This window comes from Electrophorus electricus, chromosome 14 (genome assembly GCF_041902795.1).
Source record: "Electrophorus electricus isolate QZ-2024a chromosome 14, ASM4190279v1, whole genome shotgun sequence".
Taxonomy (NCBI): Eukaryota; Metazoa; Chordata; class Actinopteri; order Gymnotiformes; family Gymnotidae; genus Electrophorus; species Electrophorus electricus.
In genome coordinates this window covers 20127983-20134462 of record NC_137510.1, presented here as the reverse complement: position 1 = coordinate 20134462, position 6480 = coordinate 20127983, and the positions used below count along the sequence as shown (strand labels likewise).

The window sequence follows — 6480 nt, the reverse complement described above, 5'->3', positions numbered from 1 at the left end:
CGGCTATGAATCGGTTAATGAATTTGCTGATGGCACAGAGTAGAGCGTTTGCTACCACCAGTGGTGTCTAGCCTAGTCGCAGTGTTTTGACTGGAGCTGACTGAGGCTCTTTAGCGCTGATCTGGGACCAGGTCTACTCGCTCATGTTATAGTCCTATTTAAATCAAATGGAGCCAGTAAAACTGCCATTGGGTTTGTAGTAAAGTGTATAACTCTGAGCCACTATGCTGCCTCCTTCTTTCTATAAGTCTTCGAGGTGAGCCAGGCCTTAGGTGAGAGGCATTCTGTGATGGACCGCTAACTGCTGAACCGGCCCACCATCAGCAGGTCACGGCCATGACTCCAATCAGACAAAGCTGCCATTTTAGAGATGAGTCACGCGCAGGCTGCCCATCCTGCTTGTGTTTTCCTGCAGCCGTTCAGTCTGCTGCCTAAGCACATGAAACCGCATACTTGTTTGTTTGTTGAAGACTGACTGCAGTCTCGATTCTGTGTTTTTTCTGCTCTTTGGGGAATTGACTGTGACCATCTCTTAAAGGATTGTGCTTCGTCTGCATCTCTGCTCCTCAGGCCAGCTGTTCTGCAGGATGGTCCAGCATCTTCAGAATATCATTAAAGAGCATCCAATCTGTCAGGCATCCGTGCTGTGTGAAGATTCAACAGTGGCAATAATGTGGGGTCATTTGCAATGTAAACTCCCTTCAGGCGAGGTTTTTAGACACATGTGCAGTATTCCCAGTTGCTGGTCAAACAGCTTTATGCAGCTGTTGGTTTGGGGGTCACGGAGGCTCTCCTCAAGGTCTAGAAGTTCCTCAGGGTTCCTGGGGGCATTTTCCAAAAGCCACATGTGGTGGTAGCAGCTCTCCAAATGGTGCTGCGGATGGTGTATTTGTGGCCCTGCTAATTGGCAAAGCTGCCGGCCTGTCCCTGCTGGAGAGACTGGGGGTTAATGGGCCGTGGAGAGCTTGCACATTAATGTGCCTAATCGTGTCAGAAGTGACAGAGGGGCCCTGGGATGCATGCCTTCATTATGTGGGTTGATGTATACGGATGGGGACAGGGGGTGGGGACCAATTTAAGATAGGGTCCCAAAGCACAGGGGGGCGGCCGTCTTAATTCCCAGGCAGAGATAATGGAAGGATCAGATCACAGTCTTATTTCCTAATAGGTGCATAGAACTCCTGATCGTATTTAAATTTGGCCGTTGTAACTTTGATCGATATGGTTTTATTGCATCTGCCTCTCTGGCAAGTGGCGACAAAGCCAGGATTATTACCCAGGGTGGATGTGTTGATCCCACAGTGCCGGGGACACGGCATAAATTGCTGGCCGTTCCCACTTATTAGAGTTCCCTGGCACGGCGGGAGGAGTGCTAAAAGTGGCAGATGATGGAGGGGAGAATGGCGGGTTTGTGAGGACCAGGAGCAGCCGCACTGCTGCTAAATCCAAGTGAATGTCACATAATCAATCCAGAACCCCAGAGGGTTGTCATCCTCTGCCCTCACCCCCATGCCCCTCCCCTCATGCCCCTCCCCTGCTGCCCAAACAAAGCTGCTTCATTAAAAACAAGCTGCGCTTATTGTCAGAGGCCCAGCAGCACAGACACAGGCAGCACAGCGCAGCAGAGAGGAGGGGCGGATGTGATGGGGGAGAAGAAGCGGTTTAGGCTCCTATCGACAGCTGTCACCTCATCAGCTCTCTAGAGTCCGCCAAACATGCCGCAAATGCCCGCTGATTACAGAAGGGTTAGCATTCACAGGGGGGAGGTCGTAGGAGGCAGCTTGATGACTGGTGTGTATGTGTGGTGGGTCTCCTGTTAGTGACAATGTTTTGGTGGGTGGTTTATGCTGTGTGGGTTTAGATTTCTTGTGTTAGAATAAGATACATAAATATGTCTGTGTTAGTCATATTCAACAAATCTTGTTAACTATTTGGCGAATTCTGATTTTGTAAATTCTTTAAAGGCAGTGGCTCAAACTGGAACTGTTTAGAAGTGGTGTAATCTTATGGTATAATCCTTAGTTCACAATTTTTCTCCTGTTCCTAAAGTTGCTTGCCAAAGCAGTCTCACAACTTCCTTGTCCTCCACTTTTTTTCAGAAGAGCTTATTAGACTCACTGCCATCAAATGAAGGCAGTATTTCACTTGATTCAGTGAACCTTTCAGTGAGAAATATACTAACAGCTCTGTAAAGGAACGTGAGTGGCACTCTCAACATGGCTAAGGGCAGCCTTATTTTCTCCTCTAGACTTCCATTTCATGGAGGTGATTAGCCATAGAAGGTACATTTAGTTTTTGGAGAAGACCAGAGTGAGAATTTTAGAGACACTGCTAGAAGTTCTGAGTGCCTCCAACAGATCGTGAACCCCCAACTTTGGCAGAATGGATCGCTGCTCAGTGGTACAGTGATAAATCCAAGGCTAAGGCAGTCGGACGCCAGCGCTGTCTCGTTCCCCTTAGCTTGTCCAGCAGCTCGGGAGCATCAGAGGAATGTGCTACACCTTTGGTGGCACTCAAACCAAGATGGGCTTTGAAGGCAAGCCTGGCCTTTTTGGTCAGTACTGAAACTATCCTTGCTCTCTTTTCCTGGAAACTAGCTAAACCATCAGCTGAATGTAAGTTTCTGTTCCTCAAATCAAAGAAAAAAAATACAGAAAACCTCAAAAGTCATCAACAGCCTGATTGGTGTAAAGATAAACCACATTCTCATTGGTACTGCTAGCATCGCTGAACTGCAGCTAGGTCTGCTGCATATACGATCCCAGACTTCTGAAGCGGCTATTGTAAATTAAAACATTACTAGCCAGAGAGGATTTTAACAATTTGATTTGAATGCATAGCTTTAAATATAGCTATGCTGCTGTCTTAAATTATAGTTATGCACATAATCCATGTCTACATGGCAGAGACATAGTGACTATTTATGACAGTTTTATTTGGGTATTTATAATGACTGTCTCTGAATCTCGTTCATACTGTACCTGAGCCATAACAGATTTTTACTGCCTTGACACTACACCAAGCATCCATTATGTCAGCAACAGGTTTCAGTGACAACCACCCATATTTAATAACAACAATAAGTCCATCATCCAGTACTGCACAGCCTCCTCAAGTGCCTGGATGCTTGGTGTCTATTCTTCATACATGGTGGTGTTGCACCACTAAGAAGCAAATGTAATTTAGCAAAGACTTGGTCCAGATATGCTGATTAAACGCGCTCTCGAAAACAAGTCATGAATACTGTATGAGAGAAAACGTGCTTAGCGGACTGCTGTCTTTTTTTTTCATTTCAGTTTCCAAACTGAATGCGAGTACTTGGTCTTATGTGAAGAAGCATGCCACTACTGAGGTGTAGCCTGATGTGACAGCCAGCCAGCTCTGCTGAGGCAGCCATGAGCAGCTCCTCCAGCTCTGCTGAGGCAGCCATGAGCAGCTCCTCCAGCGCTCTCAACCATAGCTGCTCAAGTCCTTTATGGACATTTGCATGTACTAATCACTTTTCTGCTGTGATTGCCAGGCTCTAATAGCTTCACCTGACACCCTGGCCTCTCGTAACCTCTCATGGACACTCCAGAGATTGTAATTAATAACCTGTCTCGCATCCTGCCTCACTTCCTGTCTCGCATTCTTCCTCTACTAAACCACCGCTTTATGTATTTTCAACCTCCTCGTGAGCTCCAAATCTGCGTCTTTGTCTTCTATATTTGCTCTGTATGCCCTGGATTCCTGTAAAGCTGCTTTGGGACAAAAAAACCACCATGCATATTGAATTGGATTTAATTAACTCAATGGAATCAGCTGAAGCCACGTTCTAGAACTCTGTGTCAGAGAGTCCAGAAGTTCTAAACTTATCAGGCTGACAGCACCAGAGATTTAGTGGAGCTGAGTGTGGAGTTGTTCATTCAGTGTGACGGCAATGACGGAGGCATGAGAAAGAGCAGCAAGGGGAAGTAATTAAGGCCAAATCCATTTAGGTCATTTAATTAAGCAAGAGACACATCCACTGTCTTGCGGAGCCATCAGTGTAAGCATCAATCTCCAGTGCTAAGGGAGGGACCTGGGGAAGGACTTGACTGCAGAATGCTACGTAAGGTATATAGGACAGGTAAAGTCTGAAACTGAACATGTACTCCGACCAGACCAAAGTGTTTTCCTCTTGAAAGTCTTATGGGAAATTGCTGCTTGCAGATTCATTTCACACTGCGTTTGTTTTCCTCAAAACATTCCTTTGTGAAGATTATCATAAAGAAGGAATTATTTTCATCCTACTTCTTGACAAATGGATCTGGAGCAGCCCTTTACAGAATACAATTCTGAGTACAAGTATAAACCAAGCCCCCCCCCCCCCCCTTCTACCTTACTATCATTAGTTTCTCATGACCTCCCAACACCACTTCCTACACACACACACACACACACACACACACACACACACACACACACACACAAACACACACACACACACACAGAGAGAGAGAGAGAGAGAGAGGAATCATTTATTCCAGCTTCCAGTGAGAGGGAGATCACAAGACATTACTGCAGCAGAGTGTAACGAGTCTGTCTGCCATGCTCCATAATACATAAAAAAATGGCTTACAAAAAGCCATTATTTCAGTAGAGCATGTGGCTGAATTGCATAATCGCTGTTTGTTTGTGTTCATGTGGAAAAGGTCCTCTGATCTTCTGTGCAAAAAAAAAAAGATTTGCATTCATATGTGGATGTCTGTGTACCTTTCTACAGAAGCCTACTTTAGGTCTAATAAGGCAAGTGACGAGCCCAACCCTGAGAAAGGTGCTGCACCACACACTCTAACTGGCCGTTAGTCACTACTGAAGCCATGCTGTGGTGGCTGGCTGGCTGGTCAAAAAGTGTGTGTGTCTGCACGCATGTGCGCATGTGTTGTTTACTTTAGTGTGCTTCCATTTGACCAAATAGACTCAAGTTACTGAGGTTAAAGTTTAGTAAGGTTAACTAAGGTTAAGGTCAATGGAAAATGCACATTAGTATATTTGTGCAAAACACTCGGTGAATGCATACGTACAGACATGCCTGTGTGTGTGGGCTCTGTGCTAAAAGGCAATTCTCCATGTGCAAATAATCCATCAGAAGTAATGTCCCGATATATTGCCTTGACAGGATCTAAACGTGTGAGTGTGGGAGGGGGTAGGTGTGTGAGTGTGTGAAACACTCACTCTCACATGGGAGATTGTAATTCATGAAATAAACAGGAGCAGACACCTACATTTTCAATTTATAGCCCTGTGATCATTGTTCGACTGCATCACTAAACGCTAGCTGCTCTGTTGAATCTGAATAAGTGTGGCGCGTGGGAATATGGGTAGTGCTTCATATTCATGTTGACTCCCTCTCTGTTCCCATTCGAACTTGGCTGGATAGTTAGCGTCCCTTTCCAGCTAATCTCCGACCTCCCATTAACATGGAAAGCAGAAGCTGCTCTCCCAAAGACTCGTCCACGCAGGGAGACTACTAGTGTGTTTTCTAAAGAGTGAATCCTTGATTTCCATTTGGCTGTTCAGTTAGCCCGCAAGGTAAACAGACCTGACCATTAGCATTTCAGCTTACTCGGCGTCTGACGCATACACTCAGCCGCTCATTAATAATGGTACTGGAGGCAAGCTCTGCTCAAACCTACCCAGCACTGACAGTGGGCCACTTTTTTTTTGTTCCCTGTCATTTTTCCACTGCTCTGCAAATGAGTTTTTGATGCATCCCACTTGGCCTTGTGTCAGGGCTGACAGAGGGAAGAAGTGTCCCAGCAGCCTTTGCTGTTAATTGTGTTAAGTCACCTGTGAAAAACTGTAGAGTGGAAGTCAATGAGCCAGGTGTCCCTCTGGCCAGAGGTCTCATACCCCCTTCCGCTTCTCTTCAAGCTTCTCAGCAAGCTATCTCTGAGCTATCTATAAGCCGAAGCTCATTAGCCCAGCTGTTCTCCTCATGGTGCTGTAACAGACCAGGTCTCAGGAGAGTCCAGGTCTCCACCTGAATGCACTGCTCTGCATTTATGTGAGTCTTCCGATGCTGTTCTAACCTCCAGTCTCCTCAGGATGAGACTACAGAACGATGTAGAACATGATATTCATTCAAAACTCTGGTCACAGGAGAGACTACCTGTCTTAAAGTAGAATACGAAGCACAGTGTGGGAAAGCAATGTGTTGGAAAGCATGAACCGAATGCTGTGGGCACTGTACCACCGGAGTAGCACGACTTGTGCAACTTTAGACGCCATCGGCGTTTAATAATCACAGCACTGCGCAACTTGCAAATGCATTCAGGTTTGCCTTTTTCTTTCCAGTGGCATTTCCTGGTCTATAGTAAAATAGGGTTCCTTCCAGAATCTCAGTACATAGCATACTGAAGACTCTGGGTTCCAGTAGAGAACCTGCAGTAACGTGTGTGTGTGGGTGGTGTAAATTTGATTAGTGTAGAGAGCGTTGAAGGCTGCTCGAGGTTTTAA

The 6480-nt window shown here is 45.9% G+C and overlaps 1 protein-coding gene across 10 annotated transcripts in view; it reads left to right on the top strand.

The window, feature by feature from the left end:
* sema6cb (semaphorin 6Cb) overlaps positions 1 to 6480 on the top strand; it is a 97834-nt gene that overhangs the window by 56095 nt on the left and 35259 nt on the right. The window lies entirely within an intron of this gene.